A 25403-nucleotide genomic window follows, 5' to 3' on the forward strand; every position below is an offset into this window, starting at 1 on the left:
TGAAAAATATAGTACTTGATACCTCAGAGGTTTTAGTAAAGTTGACCCAGGTCTTTGGGCTTTCAGTGAATTTCTGGAAGGTCAAGACACATACAATATCACTATCTGCCATTGTGGCAAACTCTTTCACCTCTAGCACCTATGACACCTTATGAGAACAAAACTCCATAGCACTCAGAATGTGCGGAAATTCAGCGAAACTCAAAGCAGAACACAGTACAAGAGATGAAACTTTCTATTCAAACAATAACTTGTTCCAAACACAGAAATAAATAATAGCATTCTTTCAATACTAATCACCAAATTTGGAGCTTGTCATATTTTTTTACATTATTTCCCTGTCAGTGGCTTGGTTAAAATTACTTGCATTAATGACAAGAAAATGGAAAGATAAGGAAACTAATTATTTTTGTTTTAGTCCTTTTTTCATCATTAGTAAGCTTGAAGTAGAGTTTGTTGGTAGAATATACATGTATCATGGAATAAAACAAGGGTATATCAGCTCACATCATGGAAGATTTTTGCTGTTTTACTAAAAATAAAGTGGAATGTACATACAAGCTAGAAAATGTAAATTGTATATTTGTGAAAATTTTTGCATAAAAGGAAGCATTTTATATGTGTCTTTAAAATTAAATCACACAGCCGGGTGTGCAGATGCCTGCAATCCCAGCATTTGGGAGGCTGAGAAAGGAGGATCTTCATTCGCGGGCAGCCTCATCTACTTAGGCCCTTTGCAACTCAGTGAGACCCTGTTTCAACATAAAGAATAAAAATAGGGCTGGGGATATAGCTCAGAATTAGAATGCCCCTAGATTCCATCCCTAGTACTGCAAAAAAAAAAAAATTAAATTGCACAATATAGCAATGAATGGATAATTGATGCAAATGGATTTTTGGCTCAGGATAACATTAAAACAAATAAAAGCACCATGACAAGAAAGAAAGCATACTTTCAGGCAACTGATTTTTGACAAAGGGGCCAAGAACATACACTGGAAAAAAGATAGCCTCTTCAACAAATGGTGTTGGCAAAACTGGTTAACCATATGCAGAAAATTGGAAATTAATCCCACTTTCTCACCCTGCACATGAGTCAATTTCTCAACAAGATGCCAACAGCAAAACAAATTAAAAGGCAAATCAACACATGAGATTGCATGAAACTGAAGAACTTCTGTTCAGCAAAGGAAACTGTCAAGAACCTCAATCGAGAGCCAACAGAATAGAAGATTTTTTCCACCTACCCCTCTGATAGAGGACTAATATCTAGAATATACAGAGAACTCAAGAAACTCAACACTAAAAAAACAAATAATCCAATAAAAATGGGCAAATGAACTAAATAAACACTTCAAGAAAGAAGAAATTCAAATGGTCAATAAAAGCATGAAAAAATGTTCAACTTCGTTGGCAATTAGAGAGATATAAATCAAAACTACCCTGAGATTTCACATAACTCCAACTAGAATGGCAATCATTCAAAACACAAACAACAACAAATGCTGGTGAGGATGTGGAGAAATGGTAACTCTAAAATATTGTTGGTGGGATTGAAAATTAGTGCAACCACTTTGGAAAGCAGTATGGAGAATCCTCAGAAGAATGGGAAGAAATCTACCATTTAATCCAGAAATACCACTTCTGGGTATCTACCCAAAAGAAAGGAAACCAAACTACCAAACTAATGCATGTGTATCTATGTATATAGCTGCACAATTCACCATAGCCAAACTATGGAACCAGCCAAGATGTCCATCAACAGATGAATGGATTACAAAACTGTGGGATATGTACACAATGGAATTTTACTCAGCCATAAAAAAACACAATTACATCATTTTCAGGAAAATAGATGGAACTGAAGGACATTAGGCTAAGAGAGATTAGTCAGTCACAAAAAAATAAGAAATTGAATGCTTCGAATGCTTTCCTTAATATGTGAAAGCTAAGGAGAAATGGGTCATAGGAGGAACTCTAGATGAAAAAGGAAATCCTATACAGGATCAAACAAGACATCCTAAATGAGGGGATGAGAGGGGGGAAGAAGGAAATTCTCTAAAGCACACAATGTACTTAAACATATTGAAGTCAACCACTAAACCAAGCATGGGAAGGAGAGATGGGGAGGGAATGGGGTGGGAATTGGTAAGGGGTTAAATGGGTGATGCGTACATGTATGTCCACACAAGTGTTTTACCCCATTATGATGTATGAATATAATGTACCAATAAAAATTTTTAAAAAAGAAACAAAAAAAGTCAGTCAAAATCTACAATAACATTATCCCTCCTTTGTAAACAAGGTACCTCACATACCCAGTTCACGTTGTGCCCAAGAAATGATGTAGGTGTTCCTGATAAACAAGCAGAACTCTACTAAAATTGGAGCTTAACTTCAGAAATACTGAGACTTTGACTTAATTCCTAGCTTATCTCTATGGATGTGGGTACATAGATAAACTACTGAAGTTGAGTTTTTTAGTGTAATTTTACTATTCGTGAAGTAGAGACAATAATATCTCTATTAAAGAATGTCTGTAAATTCCTCTAATAGAGTTTAAAGTGGGTTATCTTAACTGGTTATGTTTTATTACCTGTATTTTGTCTTCTCTGGGTACTCTGAATGTTATTCTCCTATGAATTGTCATGGCATAAGCAGGTTTTATTTGAATTATAAAATTGATAGTCACTAGCTGTGCTGTAGGATTCATAATTGGAAATAGCCCCAGCAACCTACCTTATGCTCTGTTTTCAAAAGAAAGAGAATGCTACACCTTCTATTTTGAACTAGAATAAGAATGTAAGAACAAGGTTTCTATTGAATTTAAAGATTGGAGCTCTATTTTTAAATGTTCATGAGTACTTTGTAATCAAATATAAATAAATGGCGACTTTCCTCTGTTTATGATTTTGGCACCAAAGTTATATTTTAGTGTCAATTTTTTTTGCAATATTGGGGACATTCTACCTCCGAGCTACACCCCCCAGTCCTATATTTTAGTCTTTATATTTTTTGAAACAGGGTCTCACTGAGTTACAAAGGGCCTTGGTAAGTAGCTAAGTAGCTGAGGCTGTTTCCGAACTGAAATCCTCTGTTCTCCACCTCCCGAATGGTGGGATTACAAGTGTGTGCCAACATTCCTGCCTTTAGTGTTAACATTTTAAGATAAGGGTTTCAGTTTTAAAATTTGATATCAACAACTTTCATTCTTAAAAATGTTTGTGGTATATGCCACACCCTCTTTCTAAGGCTCATTCACCATCATGGGTATTTCTATTTTTTTTTTTAAGCAAAGTTGTTCCTAGATTTATTTACATGGTCTTTTACTGCAATGAAATAAAAATTTTTGGTCTCTAAGCCAAAACAATTTTATTTTCTATCAAATGTGTTAGTAAATAACATTCCAAAATTAAACAGTATGCCAATAATTTCTCTCTGTAGGTAGGATTCTTTGTCTTTCTTAACCCTGAAAATACTCATGTAAATGTCTCTTTATGGAACAGAGGTTTAGCTGGTAGGAAATATCCATGGTACAGGCGACACTTATGTTGCTTATAAACATCTGGACAACCAGGCGTGGTGGCACATGCTTGTAATCCCCTCAAGGCAGAGACAGGAAGATAGCACAGGTTCGAAGCCAGCCACGTGCGCTGGTTTACGAGACCCTGTTTCCAAATAAAAATATAAAAGTAGGTCTGGGAGTGTAGCCTGGAGGTAGAAGGGCTTCCAGGAACCCCAGTACCACCAAAAAAAAAAAAAAACAAAAAAACATCTGGACAAGTTTGTAAAATAGCAGAACTGTAATTGCTTGAGTAATCATAATCTCAAAGAAATAAGGACATTGTACTGGTTATCTGAACACATTGTATAGTTATCTGTCTTGTTCACAATATATAACCTAGCTCTTCAGTGGAAGGAAAGCTAGATATTCTTGAATACATCAAGCTAATATTAACAATATTTCTCAGCTTCATTTCCATTTGCCCTACTCCTTTTCATTTTGTTTGCAATATTTCAAGGAGGAAACAACAAAAGTACCAGGAGACTCAGGCCCAATGTAGAAAATTATTTGTAAATGATTTATCAAAAACCAAACCAAAAAAATTTTATATTATATATGTGTCTCTATTACTCATCATATTTACATGTCTCTTTCTACCAAAGGAAAGACATAAACATTGGTGATGTAGAAGATACAAATAGATTTATATTTAACAAAACTAAAGCTTCTTTATGTGGTGGGGAAAATAAAATTACTCATTTATCCTTAGGTCTAATTTTTATATATAATCTTCTATAAGAACAAAGTAACATTATGATATATAATGGAAATTTTATTTATTTTACTTAGCCAAATCACCCAAATCAATAAGAAAATTCAAATATCATACTTTTGAATGCTTATTTAAATTCAAAATTTCTACTCTGAGGCTTCCATCTAAGTATTGAATTTATCTCTCTCTCTATGTATGTGTGTGTGTATATATATATATATATATATATATATATATATATATATTAGATGTATATGTATATTTATACATATATACATATTATGTTTTAAATAATTGTAATTGTGTATATAACATTCTTTTATCATGTGAAAAAATACCACATACAGAATTAAACTTGCAAAGGAACAAAAAAGTTTAAAAATGCAAGCTAGGTTTTTAGGTTTTATAACAGTATATCTTTCAGGAACAAGGTACAATTTATTCCATGATCTTTAATTAAATCAGCAACAGAAATGTTCTGAGATGTTAATGAGCCTGAGCTTTTCTTATCTTTTATTTTGACCTTCAAGCAAAATCCTTTTTTCTCCCCCTTTGGGATGCCATTATGAATGCAGATGTGAGAAGACATTCAATTCTGAATAAAATATGTCAAAATGTATTCTATTAATTTCTTCTTTTCTCTTTTGAAAATGATGTATTACTTTTATTCTGAAATAATATATCATTATTTTTCAATGTATCATTTTTGTTGTATTCTGTTAGGGCAATGTGGGGATAAGAACATGGAGTCTCAACTTAAGAAACTCTCTAAAGCATATGATGTACTTAAACAAATCAAAGTCAATCACTAAGCCAAGCATGGGAAGGAGGGATGGGGAGGGAATGGGGTGAGGATTGGGTAAGGGCTAATTGGTTTCCACAAGTCTTTTACCCATTAAGATGTTTGAATACAATGCACCAATAAAAAAAATTAAGAATAAATAAATAAATAATTATCATATCCCCAAAAGATAAAAAATGTAAATGATAGCCCAAATCACAAAGCAACATTTTATCTGATTTAAAGTGGTAGGAGACAAGTATTTTAGAGACATAGGAACTAGTGGATCATGATCCCTTTTCTACTGTACAGAAGACTGCCTTGGATACCTAAGAAATTCTTTAACATATATGTATCAGTTTACCAATTTAAATTTTAATTCAACTGTGAATTCTAGTAAAAATAAGATTTATCTTCAATGTAAAAATTATATTCTTAATATCATCCAACTATTTTTCTCTTATATCTGAGAATTTTGTAGCTTTTTGTCATAAAATTGAAATTTCCTTAAAATACATAACTTTTCTATTAACAAGTTAATTAAAATACTTCTTAATTTGCGAAAGTACTGTGTGCAACACTTTTTTTCTAAGTTAATAAAACTACTATTGATTGGCAAGTAGGATATTTGAAAGGCCAGAAGGATTATTACTTCAAAGGTTTAAATATTATTTAGCACAACATTTTAATTTTACAAACAGAAAACTGAGGTATGCAAATCAAATGATTAACCCAAGCCAATCATTTATTAGGGAGTCAATAAATACTTTTCCACTTAATTTTTTTTTATAAATTTTATATGGTAAAAGCAATATGTAAAACACTGTGCCAGAAATTCTTCAAACTATAGAAAAAAAATAAGTAATAGCTACTTCCAAAATGGAGATAACATTGACATAAATGACAAAATTGTTAGTCTCTAAGCAGACATTTATTGAGTGGTTGTAAATGTAGCAATTTTCATATTCAGTAATAGTTATCTAGAGTTTGTAGTCAAGTCTCTTTATTTTTATTTTTATTTTTTTAGTGGTACTGGGGGTGGAACCCAGAGGCTTTCTACCTCTGTGCTATACTTCCAGGCCCATTTTATATTTTATTTGGAAACAGGGTCTCACTAAATTGCTGAGAGCCCCACTAAGTAGCTGAGGCTGGCTTTGAACCTGAGTGATCCTCCTGTCTCAGCCTCCCAAGTGTGGGGATTACAAGCGTGCGCCACCACGCCCGGCTTAGTCAAGTCTCTCTAGGGAGTAGAGAATAGATGACATTATGAGATAATAAATTAAAAAGAACATAAATTATCCTGAAACCTATGGAAGATTTTTCTAAATAAAAATAATAGTATAGACTGAAGTCTAAAACAAAACAAAAACGAATGAGTATTATCATGAAATAGAAAAAAATGTTGAATGCTTGATAGTTGAATACAAGATAAATATTACCAAACCTGAGAAAGACATGGTAAGATTGACATGAGATGATATATAAATGGGATGAGTGCAGAAAAGCTGGTAGAAGATTATAATCAGATTATTTATTTGTAATTAAAAATCATTATAGACAGCAATAAAGAAGAATAAAGTTATTTCATTTGCAAGAAGATGGAAAGACCTGGAGAACATTATGTTAAATGAGATTAGCTAAGCACAGAAAGAGAAGGGACATATGTTTTCTCTTATATGCTCAAGCTAAGGAGTATTAGGGATACCAGTGCAATTCCAGATAATGGAGGGAAAACTTCAGCAAAGCCCAAAAGGAAGGGGAGGGGAGGAAGAAGGCTGAGGTTAACTAATGGAAAAGCTACATTCAAATAAGTGTGTACATTTGAATATAACATTGTTAACCAGGACACTCAGTATTGATAAGCAGGGTCAAGGGGAAGCTGGGGCAGGGGGGAGCGCACCAAGTACTGTGTGAATATATGCAATTGTCAACATGATCCACATTATTATGTGAGACTGTAGTGCATCAATAAAATTTAAAAAATTACAACCATTATTATAGCAAGCTCTAATACTTTTCTCCCATTATTTTTCTGGATCTAGGACTCAGCCCTCATTCTATATCAGTTATTTTCTCATATAGACTGGGAAATATTTTTCTTATACAAAATCAGTATCAAGAATAATCCTATTAATATTCCACAGATTTATATATTTAATGAAGTGAATAAAAACAAAATCAGCCTTAACTTTATTTGATATTTTGGTTAGGCCAGCTCTGCTTATCTTTATCTTTGTATTATATTTGATATTTGATAGATATATCCAGAATGCTCCAAAAATGATCATTCAAGGGGAGTTCACAAAATAATGATTTTGTTTTAAAATTAATATAATTGGTTGCTGTCATGGTGTCATTTAATGTAGTAAGGCCAAAGGTGCTAAGGATCTTGCATTGACTGAATTTTCTCTTTATATCTTAGAAAATTTTAACACAAAGGATTTTTTGAAAATTTTTCTTTAACATGGTAACATGATTGTAGTTATATTTCTTCCACTTCTAGACATAGGACTCTCATAAGCATCTTTAATAAGATTTGACTGTTGACCATTAATTTTTTATTTATTTTTAAATTTGCTTATCCTGGATGGTCTTTACTATTTTTTATTTTGAAGATACCCTTGTTTGGTATTGCAATCTTGTTTAGCAATAATTTAATGTCAGTATTTGAAATATGCCACCCAATACCCTCCTGACTTACATGATTTCTGATTAAAAATATATTGTTAATATAATATAATTTTCTAAGAATATAACTTGGAACTTTTGTCGTACATATTTTAAAATAATTTACTTATCCTGCATTTTGATAGTTGTCTATGACATGTTGTGGTGGAGACCTTGTTTGGTCGTGCCTTTTGAATTTTACAAGGTTTCTGTTTTTCTCCTCTTGAATTTGAATTTCAATGTTCTCCCATGGATTGCTCACCTCAATATGCAACCTTATACTTGTTGAGAACTTACACACATATATAGGGAACTTATAAAAGTGGAGTGAATATTAATAACTTGCCTTATTTAACTTGTCACTTACCTTGGCATTCTATCTCTGTGCCATGTATAAAATGTTTTTACTTTTTGATGCCTTTTAACACATGATATAAACATCAATATATTTCACCTCAAATGCTCTAGTATACATATAATTAATCAGGGTTCATTTTTTTACTATCTTTTTCAGAATCATTAACAGAAGATTCTTTGATCTGTTATTTATGCAAAGTTCACCATTTTTATATATTCAGTTATATGAATTTTGACAGTAATATAAACATCAAGTTATAGAAATTTCTCAATGCCTCACCCAATTTTTGTAATCATTCCTGTCCTTATCCTTTGAAACACAATAATAGGTTTTTTCTCTGTTTAGATTTTATTTTCTAGAAGACCATGTACATGCAGCCATAGAATATCATGCCTACTGACATTCTAGAACATGAACTTTGCATACCTTAAAATAGGCTTCTGTAAAAACTTGCACTTCCATTTATAGTAATTTTTTAAAATTTGTTTTTGAATAGTTTTTTCTTGGTTTCTGTTTCCCTCTTAAATAAGATTCTATTTTCAGGTCACAGCTCAGATTTTACAATAGCTTAGGTACAGTCTTTATTAAATTGAATAACACTCCATTTTAAATTACTCCATAAGCCTGCATAACACCTACCTTCCAATCTAAAAAGAACTTATCTTTCCTAAAAGACATTATTATTTTAGTTTCAATATATTGTAATTTTTACTCAATGTAGCCTACAACTTTTGTTTTCATTTCCATCATGCATCTGAAAATATTTTTTGTAACAGGTTACATTTTGTTGTATATTGTCTATATTGGAATAAATGTAGGTAACTTATAATAATACGAATATTTAGAATTAAATATGTTTTGAAAACAAAAAGTGATAACATTACAAAAATAGTATGTTTCAAGACATTTTTGATGGCAGTTTATATTATTAGTGGTATATTTGGGCCTATTTTTATATTCTTTTTAAGTGTAATGGAGCTACCAGTGTTTTTTAGTGGAATAATCACATGGTTTAAACTGTGTTTTTGAAAGAATAATCATGGTGAACTAAAGAAAAAGTCTATGGTGAGAAAAGCCAATGTGTAGGCTGTTTTAGCTAAAGAAATAAAAAGTAAGTTTCCTAAACTAAATCAACATGTCTTGTAGAGAAAAAAAGAAAAGGTTGTTTATACACAAAGGTAGTCAGTGTTGTTATTAATATTGTCTTTTCTTTCTTTTTTATTTGCAAATAACCCAACTGCTTAAGAATTCAGCTTTTAAGCACTTGTTAAATGATTATTTGTGTCACAGTTAACAATCAGATTAACAGGATGACACTTATCCCATAAATAATAGGGTAAGTGAGTACAACCAGTAGCTATTTCTAATTGAGGTGGATGAAATAAATGGTGATATGGTGGATGGAATTTGAAAAGTTTTGTAAAAGTATATACACATATTTTTAAAGCCAAATCTTTTACAGATTTTGAGACTAAACATTATTTCAGCAGAACAACATACTAATAGTGATTACTCACAAAAAGTTTATACCTTGTGGTTTACTTAAGACTGTAGTCTCTTAATGTCAAATAATAGAATTCAAATTCTCAAGGATAGAGTCATTTACATTTGAACTTTTTTTTTTATTATGTAAAGATAACTATGGGACTTCCGAAAAATGAGGAGAGAGAGCAGAAGAAGAGTGGAAGGAGACTGAGAGAGGTAGACGGAAAGGAGAAAAAAGAAGCTTGATGAAGAAATAATTAAAATAATGCTAGTTCCAAATATGATGATCACTACTAATCTCACTAATATGCATAGGAACCAAGAGGAAGTAGGTAAAATCTGGAGAGAAGTATAGCAAGTGCTGTGTGTCTGTATGTTTGTGTCACTTTGAAACTCAGTATGATATAGAATTAGAATGTACCAATAAAATAATAAAAATGTTCTTAAAATAATTATGAGTAAGAACAACAGATAAGTATTTATCATATATTAAAACAATATTTCCATTAAGTTTTGTTCATGGTATTGATAAAACTCATAATCCTGAGTGGTCAGAAGCAGAATAATGTTGGGTTTAGTTGAAACTATAATACAAAAATAAATTTTAAAATGTTACTGTGAATATGCACATGTAATTAATAGTATAGGGTTTGTCATTTGGGTTGAAATTTCAGTATGACCAGGGTTAGGTTTGAATTAAGTCGAGCTGTGTGCTGTCAATGTTTCAGAATAGTCAATGGTCAGATGATACACTCTTCATAGACTTATGAGTTCATAAATTGTTTATCAGTATCAAGTCAGAATCTTTACAAAGTGCCAAATTTAGACATTATGGTATGTCGGGAATCCAGCCCCACAGCTGGCGGGGCTTGATGAGATGATGAGTACCAACAACTTGAACACAAACCCACGAGCCGTGAGTCAAGTCAAGCAAGATCTCATTTATTTCTCTCCAAGCAGTCCTATATATAGCACCGAGCCACGAGGGGAATTTCCATGAGAAATAGCCTAGCCTATCCGGGATAAAGATCACTAGCACATAGTTTACAGCCAATCCCAGGCCAGTACATGAACCATTCATGTGTGCAGAAAGCTCCTTTAAAGGTAGAAAGGGAAAAACCACTCAGTCTCCCCACCCATAATGAATGGGGAAACGACGCCTTCCTAGCTTCCTCCAGGCGCCATCTTTGCCCCTTTTTTGCTGAATCACTTTACTTAAAGTTTTGCCTTATGGCCACTCAGGCTGAATCTCCTTAGGCGCTGTATAGACACACCCCATCAATGGAAGAGTATTGGAATTAGTCACAGCAGTCAGGTAAGCTAATAAAAGTAGTTTTAGGATAAATTCTACTTTTTGCTCTTTTTGTCCTCTCTAGCAGATTCTTTTTCCTCTTGTTTTACTTTCTTCATACTTTGTTCTCTAATGCTATTTCACATACTGATTAGTTCAATATTAAAATAAAATTGTTCCATTTAATGCAACTTGGCAGCAATATAAGTAAATAATTGTATAACTAAAAAATATAACACTTTATAGTATTAGTAAAATTCACCAATATCTTGAGAGAGCTTTTATTTAAATAATAGAAATCACTTTCTAGACATAATATAATTAGTTTCTATTATGTAACATTTCTTTAGGAAAGTAAATTGCTCTGTGAAACATTTTCTTCAATAGAGAAATGATTATTGAGTGGCTGTGTGTGATTTGATCATTGTTACCTAGGAACAACACAATAACAAATTCATCTCTCTCCTAGAATTCTTTATATTTGTGTTTTGAGTGTTGTCACTATAATATCACTTTTCCCAGCATGATAACAAACACAAAAGTCAGAATTAAAAAGACATTTTATTTGGGATACTTTAAGCACTATTACTTTAGGTCATGTGGGAGTTCTGTTTCTTACCTTTTCTATAATCACGTGCAATATGGTGAAGATTTATGTACCTCCAGCTACCTATGTTTACCACTTATGGACAGGTTATAAATTGCAACTTTAAAAGAAAGGCACAGTAATATAAGAACTTTTGTAATTCTTGCCATGCCTGTAGGGCACTGACAGTTAACTACCACCAAAAGGAACTCTGTACTGGTTTTCAAAAAACATCTCCAAAAATGTCAAGACTTTTCATTTACTTTTTATTATTTATTTCCTTCATTTACAGTCATCACAATGACACATAATAATAAACTATTTTAAATTAAAAATATTATAGCTAAAACATAGAATAATTTAACAGCAGCAGGACATATATCCATTCCTGTTGAAAACAGGCTGTTCAAAGCACTGAAACACGGTCTTGTGTGTAGCAGGCTTCATCACAGTATACCTCTCACTCATCTTGCTGTTAAAGTTAGATGGCTGCCAGAATTAAAAAAAAAATTATAGATGACTATAGTTTAAGGAACATTCCTAGAAATAACATAATAAATTTTCACATAAGCAGTAGCTTCAAAATATGCAAACTAACTAGAAAAAAGCAACATATAATACTTCTTATTGCCTCTGAATTATTATGTCTTTCACATAAAATAATGTCTGGCTGATGTGTTTAGATACATATCTCTTAATGAATTAAAAATAGATTTCACTTATTACAAATTATAGTGAACTGAACTTTGGGTTATAATTAACAAGACAGAGTAAATGTCACTCTGTCTGAAAATAAAGCATCAGTAGGCAGTAGAGTTGCTGAAATTAGGACTCAATCCAAAACATATTGGAATAGTGTCTGTCATAGGGATCCTAGCAATAGGACAGTGACAGATAATTTACTTGGAGAAGTAAGATTTTTTAGTAACTATTCAATTTAAATTACTATGTAGTGTAACTAAAACATTTTGTTGACATAGTGTTTGTGTGTACAAACTTGTGTATATGTATGGTGTGTGTATATATTGTGTCTGTGTATGTGTAGTAGAGATAGAGAAGAAAAGATAGAAATATAAGCAACATAAAACATCCTATTTTGTATTAAACAATGCAAATTACAATAAAAATAACTTATATACATGCTCCTGGAAATAAATATATCTGGGAGACATATAAAATATCAAAAAAGTTTATTTATAGGATTAAGGATGTATACAACAAAACTAACATTTAGGCCCTCTTCTGTCTATGGTCTCCAATACAAATATATCATGTCAAATTCCCATAATTCTATTCAATTTCTTTTTTTAAGACACTCCTTAAAGTCATACAATTTTAATCTAAAACTCAATAAATATATTTTTAAATTTTATTATTTTAAAATAATTTTTATTCTATTAATATATTCTTCTTCACCTAGCTGTGATAGATTGAATAAATAGTTTTATTGTTTGATCACATGTTTTCTGAAGACTATGTGTGTATTTGCATATATGTGTATATTTGTTTATGTTCTATATGAATATATTTAACTATTACTATAAATAGGAGATAATTATAGCTATATGCCAAGTAAAAAATGTATGTTACATTACACAAAATGTGACTTTTTGGTCTTTTTCATTTTTTCTAAAGCCTATCAAACAGGCATTAATGTTATAAACATCTCATAAATAAAAAAAATTGGGGGTTAGAGATGTGAAGTAATGTGCCTACTCTGCTGTGAATGTGTTCCATAAATGTGTGTTCATAAATGGTGGACAAGCTGTGCAACTCTAGAGTCCAGTGTGCTAATCAGCACTTCCTATGCCAGAAAGAGACATATAGTAGCCTGAGGAAAAATAAAAAGTCAGTTATAAGATGTGACTTTATTTAAAATTTTGGTATTTAGTCCATAATGAATAATTTTATTGAGTTGTACTTTTTAAAATGCTACATTAAAATATTATCTTGATTACTGGGTTTTACACACCATTAAGTTTTGTGCCTAAGGCACATGCCTTACTCTCATCACTTGCCTGACCCTAGACCTGGCTCTGTGACACAGCCACTGTCAGTGTCACTACAGAATGAAGGAATTTGATTGAAACTTCTGAACAATAACTCAAGGGTTTAATGAGCACATGAAACTTAAGTAACTTATCTGGGCTTCAATGATTTCATCTCAGAATTATGAACTATGCATAAAGTATAATGGCATTATGGTCCTTCAATGAGTGAAATGTCAAGTGGTTTATAAAGATTACTGAAAAAAAAAGATTACTGAAAAATATTCTTTCTTTTAAGTAGATTTACTAATAAAGTAAAAGAACAATTAAGAGAGGTTATAGAATGTTCATTATCTCTTACCTTTTAATGTCAGGTATGAATAGACATTTTTAAATATGTCAAAAAAATTTCACCCTTCATTCAATCTTGTTTAAGATTCTTGATGATCAAATTTATACACATTTTGTTACTGAGATAAAATGAGATATCAAAAATGATGAAATAACTCTCCTCTTTCTCAGTTTATTGCTTGATAATATTTTGTTGATACTATGCTCCATTAATTCAATGAAAATATTGGTATGTGTTGAAAGATGAATTAAGATTGCTTCAATTTTATTATAATACCAGTATTATTCTTGAACCAAAGAAAACAGGCACATACAGATAAAATTATACTTGTGTATTTTTCATCTATAAACAAGTATGCAAATTGTTACTGAAGCTTGAGCTAAAGCCAATAGATAATATGTTATGGTTATATAATATATTATAATTCAGGTAAATTGAGGATAGTTTACATACAAATTATTTACAAATTTCTTTTAGTCAAACTATTTAAAAATAATTTTAAATCCATTTTTTTATAAAATAATAAAAAGGAGTCTTTACAAAGGTTATAGGAGGATTTTACAGGCTTTGAATTCTTCTCAAACAAAATATATAAAATTTCTGACCTTATTAGTTTTCAATATTAATTATAATGCCATAATTTTTGTATTATGGACTTTTTTTTGAACTGGGAGTTGTTGAACCCAAGGACATTCTATCTCCAACCTACACCACCAGCCTTATTTTTTTTTTTTTTATTCTTTATTTTGAAACAAGGCCTCATTAAGTAGCTGAGGCTGATGCCAAACCTGAGTTTCTCCTGACTCAGGCTCCCAAGTCCTGGGATCACTAGCATGAGCCACTACATTTGGCTCTTTTAAAGTTTAGAGAATACATTTTCTTCAGAGCTCTAAGCATAAAATGAGTTTAAAAATAAAATTTACACCGGGAGTGGTGGCACATGCTTGTAATCCCAGCTTTTGGAGGCTAAAACCAAAGGACCATAATTCACAGACAGCCTCAGCTACTTATCAAGGCTCTTCACAACATAGTGAGACCCTGTTTCAAAAATAAAAGGACTAAAAAATAGTCTTGAGAGTGTAGCTTGGAGGCAGAATGTCCCTGGTTTCCATCCCCAGTACCACAAGAACAAAATAAAACAAAACAAACAAACAAAATTTCTTAAGGAAAAAATTAATAAATAAATAGCTACCTACTTCAATATATTATGAAATTATATTGTACTTTATATAAGATAAAGTTATGTAATATTATGTAAGATTCATGTCTTTCCATTACTTTAACTAATGTATATAAGAAAACAGCTTGTGCTATATGAACCATATAATTGTTGTTCTCAAACTAGCAACTCCAAAAGAAAAAAAATAGGGCCACAGAAAGAAGAAATGAGATCAAAACATTATCACAATTCAGAGGGCAAGAACTTAATCCTATGGCTTTATTTCTGGCAGTGGGGGGACATGGCAGTGAGATTAGATCTCCGAGGAGACTTTGCAGCCCTGACCCTGTGGCCCAGTTGCTTGCCATAGGTGATGTACTGGCTCTTGCAGCCTGCCTTCAAAACTCAAAGTTTGCTGCTTTTCCTCACAGTCATTCCACATTACTGGCATTTCTACATCTTACTTTTTTTTTTTTCAACCTTAGCTTCACCCATACAGCTTCATAAATTGCCCCTTTTGAGCCTGATTGCAGGGATTCTGTTCCTGTTATACATTGCCTGGATTCACAGACCTTCATTTAAATCTAGGGGAAACTTCCATGACCCATTTTACCAACAAAGACATCATTATGTGAGCACCCAAATTAACTACCAGAAGGGAATATAATCACACCCTTTCAATCAGTGACACTAAGTCTGTTTCAATCCTGGTATGTAGTCCTATATGTTTTAATCATATCCACTATAGCTGGGCCCTTGTTTTTTGGTTATACACTTGGATTTGGACTGCTTCAATGTAATTCTTTCTTTGTTTCTACTAAAACATTCACCCTTCCCTCAGACATTTTACTTTCTTTTAACAGCAGAAGTTCTTGGGACCCAGATTTATACATGCCTTTCTGGCCAAACTGCAGATCAACAAAATCTCTCTGTTTTGCTTTCTGCTTCCAAAATTTGTTGTACAATTTGTAGAACACAGACATCAATATACATAAGATAGTTTGGATATTTGCTGTCTTGAGAGTTTCTCTGCAAATTTAGCCAGCCCACATAGGTATGAAACCCAGGAGCTTTTCTACCTTTGGGCTATACTCTCAGACCTATTTTATACTTTATTTGGAAACAGGATCTCACTAAGTTGCTGAGAGCCTCACTAAGTAGCTGAGGCTTGCTTTGAACCTATGCAATCTGCCTGTCTCAGCCTCCTAAGCACTGGGATTACAAGCTTGCGCCACCATGCCCAGCTTTCTACTTTATTTTTCTATAGATTACTTTTTACCTTCCAAAATCTCCTGAGCACACCTTTTGGCTGTGCCAATTTCCTCTCAGTTCCAAAGGCTTACAATGTACATGATCAGACATATATAGTCATGACTCCACTCCTGGTACCATTTTCTGTCTTTCTTAGCATTATCAGTGATCTAAACAACTGACAACACAGTTTAGAGGAAGAAATTTATTTTCTCATGGTTTCTCTGGGCATTTTGTATTCAGTTCATGTGAGGCCAGAATCCACATATCTCAACGCATGATGATGAGAAGTAGAAAAAGAAGAATCCATAGACTTTACTTCTCACTTCACAGAGAATAGAGTAAGAGAGAACAAGCAAGCAAGAAAAGGCAAAGACTCAAGCAGAGTCCCAAAGGCCACATCCCCAGGGACCCACCTTCTCCAATCACACCCTACTGTCCTGTATTTACACCCAGATAAATGCATTACAATGCCTTTACCCACTGATAAGATTACAACATATGACTTAACTATTTCAGCCCTGAGCTTAATTCAGCTCTTAATCTAACCTTGATAAGAACATACAAAAAATAAATGAGTATTCACAAAAATAGATTGTAACTGTTGAGAGTCTCTGTCATTGAGTCACAGTTCAATCACTACTGTCTTCTCTTTCTGCATGAAAAACAGTTAACTTCAGATGGATTTGTCCAGGAAGATGAGGAAGCTTCTGCCCTCAGGTACAAATGCAAGACTACAGTGTCTCCCTAGAAGGCACAGGCTGAGTATATTTCTTATCTGCAGTAGTGAGGAATACCAGTGGGACTCTCAGCAATGGAGGGGGAATCTCAGCAAATCTAGAATGAAAGGGTAGGAGAAGAAGAAGGCTGAGGTTGATTAATGGAGGAGCTACATCTGAATATGTGTAAAAGTATGAATGTAGCATGGTTAACCTCAACACTCATTTTTGGGAGAGGGAGAAGTGGAACCCGGGATGGGGGAAGAGGTCAGCAAGTACAGTCTGAATGTATGCCATTTTTAATATATTCCACATAAAAATAAAACATCAAATTGTACACCAAAAAAAACAACATCTTTTAATAGGTTCAAAAGAAAAAAAAAAAGAAAAGGTTAAATTCTGGGATTGTGAAGCTAAGTGGTATAAGAATCCTTTCTCTACCCAGTCCCCTTTTCCCACCACCACCTGGTAGGACAGAATTGCTGTAGTAGCTATAATAGTCCAATAACAATGGAAAATAAATTTTCTAGATCAATTTGCTCATAAGATAAAGGTATGGCATAGAGAGAGGTAGGCTGGCAATAATAGAGGATATATCTCTTGTTTAGCACCCTATGTGTGAAACAGGGGTGTCATGGTACAAAAAAAAATGGGCCATGTCTCTGCTCAAAGTTTAGGAGCATTGACTCAGAAATTTTGCCTCAAATAAGAGACAGGCCATGCTTATATAGAGAGCTCAGAAGAGTTTCTCAAAAGTATTAACTTTATTTGAAGTAGAGTGAATGATAAAAGTTTAGGCCTTAAGATGAACTCAAACAATGACTATTTTGAGTATAAAAGTAAAAAAAGATGGGTAGCTCTCCATTACAGCAGTGAACTAAACTATTGCATACTTAATTTACAAAGAAAATCAGGGAGAGAGATTGTTGACAGGGGCCGTCTTGTTATCAGGACAAACTTGAAAGATCAGTCTCCAAAATTGTGCTTACAAAATGATCTGACTTTAATTAGGTCAGATTGTAGATCAATTTAGGATTATATCCATTTTCAAAAAATAGAGCAATAAGTTTGTAATTAATTGAGCATAAAAGCCATTTGTGAACCCAACAAAGAAAGATAGAAACACAGAGAAATCAGTAAAAGATAGAAAAGGGGAAGCTGGGCATGGTGGCACACACTTATAATCCCAGCAATTGAGAGGCTGAGATAGGAAGACCAGGGTTCACAGCCAGCCTCAGGTACTTAGTGAGGCCCTTTGGAACTAAATAAGACTCTGTTTCAAAAAAAAAAAAAAATTAAAAAATAGGGCTGGGAGCATAGCTTGGAGGTAGAATACCCCTGAATTCCATCTCCAGTACAACAACAACAAAAATTAAATTAAAAAAATAGAGAACTCTGCTAAAATGACAGTCATCTCCTTGGGCAACTATTCTATTCACATGTCTTTTTATTCTCTGAGAAGCAACAGATGTTTCATTTGGCTGGGGCAATTGACTTCTCTAAAATAAGCCAGCAAATTAACTGAAGAAATATATTTCCAAACATTAAACAAGCATCTCTTAATATAAGGTAATGAATACCTAAATTATTGCAAAATATAACCTAAATATATAACCACCATATTTCAAAAAAAAATAGAGACATGAAAAGAAATGAGAAACTGAGCAAGAATCAGGAAAACCATTCACCCACCCAAACAACAAAGTCACAACAGAGTCAACAACAAAGACTGCCTGTGACAGGTTATAAAAGCTGGACTCAGTACACAAAGATTTCAAATTAACTATTAGAAATATATTCATAGTTTAAAAATTATACTTAAATTATATAAGGAATGAAGAAAGTTATGATGATAGCTATTACCAAATAGAAAACATCAATAAGAAACTATTACTTTGCAGTACTGGAGATGGAACTCAGGGGGATTTTACTTCTGATATATACCCCCAACCATATTTTTTTATTCTTTATTTTGAAACAAGTTCTCACTAAGTTATGGTGGACAACACCAAGTAGTTGAGACTGGCCAAGAACTTGAACTCCTTCTGTCTTAGTCTCTCAAGTACTGGGATTACAAACATGGTCTAACTTCTAAGTCTTTGATCCATCTTGATTTGATTCTTGTACATGGTGAGAGGTAAGGATTTAATTCCATCTTTCTACAAATGGATAGCCAGTTCTCCCAGCACCATTTGTTGAAAAGGCTGTCTTTTCTCCAGCCTATGAGTTTGTCCCCTTTGTCAAAGATTAATTTACTGTAGCCAAATTATGGAAACAACCTAGGTCCCCATCAACAGATGAATGGTTTGCAAAATTATGGGAAATACACACAATGGAATTCTATTCAGCTATAAAGAAGAAAAAAATGTCATTTGTAAGAAGATGGAAAGTGCTGGAAAGCATTATGTTAAGTGAGATCAGCCAAACACCGAAAGAGAAGGGACATATGTTTCCTCTAATATGCCCAAACTAGTGAGCATTGGGGATAGCAAAAGGACTCCAGATAATGGAAGGGTTATCTCAGCAAAGTTTGAAAGGAAAGCTAAGAGAGGAAGGAGGCTGAACTTGATTAATGAGGGGCTACTACCGAATAGGTGTAAGAGTATGAATATAGCAGAGTTACCCTGGGTATTAATTGTCGGGAGGGGAGAAGGGAAAATGAGGGGGGAGGGTGCACCAAATACAGATTAAATGTATAACATTTACTTTCAATAAAAAAATAAATTAAAAAAAATCATGGGTCACCACACCTGGCTAAGAAAAACTATTTTTAATTGGAAATTTAGAAGTTGAAAAGTACAACTGTATTTAAAAATTAACAATGAGGGCTCAACTATACCTGTGATCTAGCAGAAGTAAGAATCAGTTCAGTTTAATGTAAATAAACAACTTATTAAATTCAAATAACAAAATATTAAAAGTTAATAAAATATGCAGTCTCAGAGAGTTATAGAACATAATTAATTATACCAACATATTTAATGGGCATAGTGCAAGGAGTTTTGTTTCCTGAATCTGGTGCCTTTCTTATCATAATGTTCTAAAACTTTTAAAACCACTGAAGGTATAAATTAATAAGCCCTTTTTTCTCCCTAAGTTATGCTTGTCAGATATTTTGGTCACAGTGGCAAAAAAAAGTCACTGTAGCCTATAGTTGACTTGCTTAAAGGCAGAAATTATATGATGGTAGAGAACAAGCCACACTCACCTCATGGTGGCCAGGAAGCAGAAAGAGAGAAAGGAGGGGACAATGGACAGACATAGTACAGAGGCCAATCCCTCAGTGACCTGCCTGCATTAGCCCTTTCTTACTTCTGAACCAGGCTGCATTGTCTAACATATGGTCTTTTGATTTTATATGCAAGCAATAACTTATGTCAAGAATATGAAGAGAAGGAAACTCCCATAAACATTTGATGGTGATGTAAATAAATATTATCATTAAAAAGAACAGCAAGGAGGTTCCTCAAAAAATTGAAATACATCTACCATGTGAACCAGCGATCCCATTACAAGGACTATTTCTGAAACAAATGTTATCAGCATGTCAAAGAATAGAAATATATTCAGCACTTTCACATTTATTGCAGCATTATTTATAATAGTTAAGATATAAAATCAATCTACATGTCTATCAATAAACTAATGGATAAAAATGTTGAATCTAGCTGAGTGTGGTGATGCATGCTTGTAATCCCGTTACTTGGGAAGTTGAGACAGAAGGATCTCAGGTTCATTGCCAGCCTCACCTATTAGTGAGAATCTCTATAAATTAAGAAGACCCTGTTTCAAAATAAAGAATACAAAATAGGGCCAGAGGTGTAGCTCAGAGGTAGAATGCCCCTGGGTTCCATTCCTAGTTGGAAAAAAATGTTGAATATGCATACACAAAAAATATTATTCAGTTTCAAAAGAATTGTATCCTATCATTTGCAGCAAAATGGTTGAAACTGAAGGATATAATATTAAGTGAAATAATTAAGATGTAGGAAGACAACACCAGCATAGTCTTTCTCAGAGAGAGAGGGGCTAAAGAAGCCAATGTGAATTTATAATAGGGATTACTAGAGAATGGGAAAAATGTAATAATAGTTAAAGTTTGGATGGAATGTACTCAAACATACATAGAAATAACAAGCTCTAGTGTCTCTTCTACCTTACAGTGGGGTGGTGAGGACTAGAATTTATAATAATGAATATTATATGTTTTATAAATACCTAGAAAAAAGGAGCTCAATTTCCAAAAACATAATGATAAGTAGATGGAAGTGCTCATTTCTTTAACTGAAGCAGTATATACTGCATACATGCACTAAACTTTACAAAGCAATCCATAAATATTCACAAGTATTGTGTGTTAGTCGAAAATAAAAAAAATTAAGATGAAAATGTGAACTACTTTGATTTTATCATTTACACTATTAACATGCATCAAATTATCACATCAACTTATACAATTAATATCTTAAAAATACCCTAAGAATTAAATAAAATTCCATTATAATTTGGTATGCCAAAGATTACTTACAATGAAAGATCAAATAAAATTGGATAAATTATAATTTCTCTGTATAAAGAAAACAATATTATACAAAATATTCAATGAAAACTTAAAATGAAATTGTTTTTGGAAATTGGAAGTTGACTTTTAGGGAAATAATTTTCTTGGAGAGGTAACAGGGCTTCCTTCCTTAGAGCATGAATAGAAATAAAATTTTATTTATGCTATAGGAAAAATGAAAAGCTATAAGACAATATCAAACTTTTATAAATGCAAGTCTAAAATATTTGGCCTGCAAATTGTGAAGTTGAATAAAATCTCATAATAATTTAAAACAATTTAATATGCATATGTCTGTGTTAAGCTTTAAATATATGCTTAAAATTTCAATATAACTTTCTTATAAAAGAAGGTCCAGTTTTCCACAAGCAAATGTATGATTCCCACAGTTCTATGAATGCCTGATATTAAAAAGCAATATTGACAGCAGAGCAAAGTCATTGCTGAGGTTAATGTATGGATACAAGGTAGAAGGTGTTAAAACTACAAAACATTCAGAGACTCAGAATTCTATAGCAACTACTTTAAAAAAATCACAATAGTCCTAATAAAATGCTATCCTTACAAAGAGTTAAGAAATATGAAAATTATAGATCTTTAACACTTCTTAACTTTCCTCTGTGATCCTGTTAATATTTGTTAATCTCTAGGTGATTAATTTTAAAACTATTAAGTGAGAAATATTAATAATTACAAAAAAAATTTAAGTGTTGTTTTCCACAGAAATCACAAACAATACCATTTTAAGAGTTTTGAATTAACATGTAGTTTCCATTGTGTGTGTTTTGCTGTTGCATAGTAATGACAGGTGATTAAAATATTTTTTAAATCATAAATAAATTATTTAAGTGAATAAATATCACTTACTGAAAATCTGTTCGGTGTAGGCACTGTGCTACAGTGGCAACATGTAAAAGATGTAGATTAGCTTTATTTGGCACCTAGTGAGTTTTATATTAATTGTGTACTCAGTCCTCATAACAGCAATTGAAGTGTGTTTAGTTGCCTTTATTTTCTGATGAAAAACAATCTCAAAGAAATCTAAACATTTCCCACTACTATAGGCCTTGTACATAATAAGGTAGGCTCAAGCTATTCTAGCCATTTCTATTACAACACACTGCCTTTTCATTAATAAAGTATGTGTGAATAAATAAAACTTTTACCAAGTTGTACATCTCTGAAACACCTTTGTTTGATGTGAGATAATTATTTCTTCGTATTTATATACACACACATTAGTATAGAAGACAAAATAATGTCCCTCTCTTCTAAAGATGTTTGTATTCTAAACCCTGGACTTTATGAAGAGGCTATGTTCCCTAAAAGAGGAATTAAGTTGCAGGTGGAAGTAGGGTTACTGATCAGCTGACTTTTAAACAGCTGGACTATCTTGGATTATCCAGAAAGGTCTGATGTAATAGGAATGATCTTTAAAAGTAGAAAAGATAAGTAGAATATGAGCAATAATACAATTTGAGAAGAAACAACCCACCCTTTCCAGCTCTGAAGATAATAAAGGGGCCATCAAACAAGACCTGTGTGTCCACTAAAAAGTAGAAAATAGCGGGTGTATTCATTTCGAGTCACCCCCTTATGCCATTTTGGCATGGGGCTGTATTTCTATTTTCTGCATTTCTATCTTTTAATAAACTTCTTTAAATCTTCAAAAAAAAAGTAGAAAATAGCGAGGAATGCCATATTCTCTAGAGCGTCCTGAATCAATGCAGCTCTGAAGAGCTTGATACCATTTCTGTAAAACGTGTGTCAAATATCTAATATACAGAACTGTAAGGTCATAAAATTGTGTTAAGTCATTGTAAGATGTTAATGGAAAATTGACATAAAAATAAAAGTATTTCATATTCAAAGATTTAATACTGTTAAAATGTTCATACTATCCAAAGAGACCGTATTATTTGGTATAAACATTCCTTTCAAAATTCCAATGTCAATTTTTACATATATAAAAAATCTGGAAATTCACATAGATACATAAACATACACACAGACATACACAAATACATCAATAGTCAAAGCAATCATGAGCAAAAAAAAAAAAGAAAAAAAAACAAAGCTTGAGTCCTTACATTATCTTATTTAATCTATCCCGCAGAACAATAATCATTAAAACTGCATGACATTGGCATAAAAATAGATTCATGGGCCAATAGAAAAGAACAGAGAACCCAGACATTGACCTATGTACCTACAATAAATTTATACTTTTTTTTTTTTTTTGGTAGTACTGGGGTTCCTGGAAGCCCTTCCACCTCCGGGCTACACTCCCAGACCTATTTTTATACTTTTTTTTAAAATTTGGAAACAGGGTCTCTTAAGCCAGCGCGGCTGGCTTTGAACCTGCACGATCCTCCTGTCTCCGCCTCCCAAGTGTGGGGATTACAAGCGTGCTTCACCATGCCCGGCAAATCTTTACTTTTAAAATGACAGTAACATACAAGTGAAAAGGGACAGTCTTTTCAGTAAATTGTGCTTTGAAAACCAAATACGAATCTGCCAAGATATCAAATTGAATTCTTGTCTCACACCATTATGCAAAAGTATATCAAAAATGAGTTAAAGTGCCAACAATAAACAATTATATTTTTAGTACTGAGCCTGGAGTCCAGGGACATTCTACCTCTGAGTGACCAACCCCCCAGCCCTATTTTTGTATTCTTTATTTTAAAACAACATCTCACTGAGGCAAAGGGCCTCACTAAGTAGCTGAGGCTGTCTGCAGACCACAACCCTTCTTTCTTGGCCTCCCAAATTGCTAGTATCACAAGTGTGAACCGCCAGTCTCGGCTACAGTTTTTAAATTTTAAATTTTGTGCTGTTCTTAGTGGCATGATTAAATCCCACAGCATCTTACTCTATCAAGCCTGAAATATAAATTATCACCTTGTTTATTACTACATTTTTATTGTTACTTGCTCTACATACTTTACATTTATTAATCACTTAATGAACATATTGGTTATCAAACCAATAGTCACAGTATCACTATGTTTGTGTCCAATTATCCTCATTTCTTTTAATAATAACATCAAAGTTCACTGGCTATCCTGGCAATTTGGTTATTCAAAAGAGAAGTTGCAAAGTGATTCCTTTTAGTGAAAACCTCCAAACTACAGACTTATTAGAAAAGGGGAAGAAAATGTATGCTGAACGCTTTATATCAACAGTAAGAAAGATCCTCTTTTTCATAAAATTGTGAAGAAAAAAAAGAAATTCATGCTATTTTTTCTTATACTTCAAACTAACAAAACTTATAGACATGACATAGGATAAGTGCTTGGTTAAGAGAGGAAAGATATTATTTTGAGTGGAGAAGATATGGACAAAAAAATGTTCTGATTGTTGGTAATGTGTTGCATAAGAAGATATTGAGCCTACACAAAGACTTCAGGAAAGGATCTCATTAAGCTAACAACAAAACATTTACTACGAGTCCAGGATTGTTACATATCCTATCCAAGACGCGTAATGGATAGTTTCTGTCATAGATATCATGAACTCCCAGCGGTAGGTTTCGAGTGAAATATATAAAAATTATGAAAGAGTTTGTGTATGCCAAAATTAAGCTGCTTGCAACATTTCCAACAGAGAAGAGGGAGTTGATTATGGAGCAAAAATAACAATCAAAGTCAGTCTTCAGTTGTGATGAAACGGATCTTGTAGATGATGTCTAATAGAACTTACATTGGTAAAAACGAAAAAGAGGCAGAATGGCACAAAACATGTAAAAAACGGGTTAATAACGGTAGTATGTGTCAGTACTATTGAGGAACAGGATGAATCCAGACATAATGTGCAGAGTGAAGGCTAACTTCATTTCAAAAACAAGACTAAGTCGGTTGTGGTGGCGCACGCTTGTAATCCTGGTGCTTGGGAAGCTGAGACAGGAGGATGGCACAGGTTTGAA

Source organism: Muscardinus avellanarius, assembly GCF_963383645.1.
Source record: "Muscardinus avellanarius genome assembly, chromosome: 2".
Taxonomy (NCBI): domain Eukaryota; kingdom Metazoa; phylum Chordata; class Mammalia; order Rodentia; family Gliridae; genus Muscardinus; species Muscardinus avellanarius.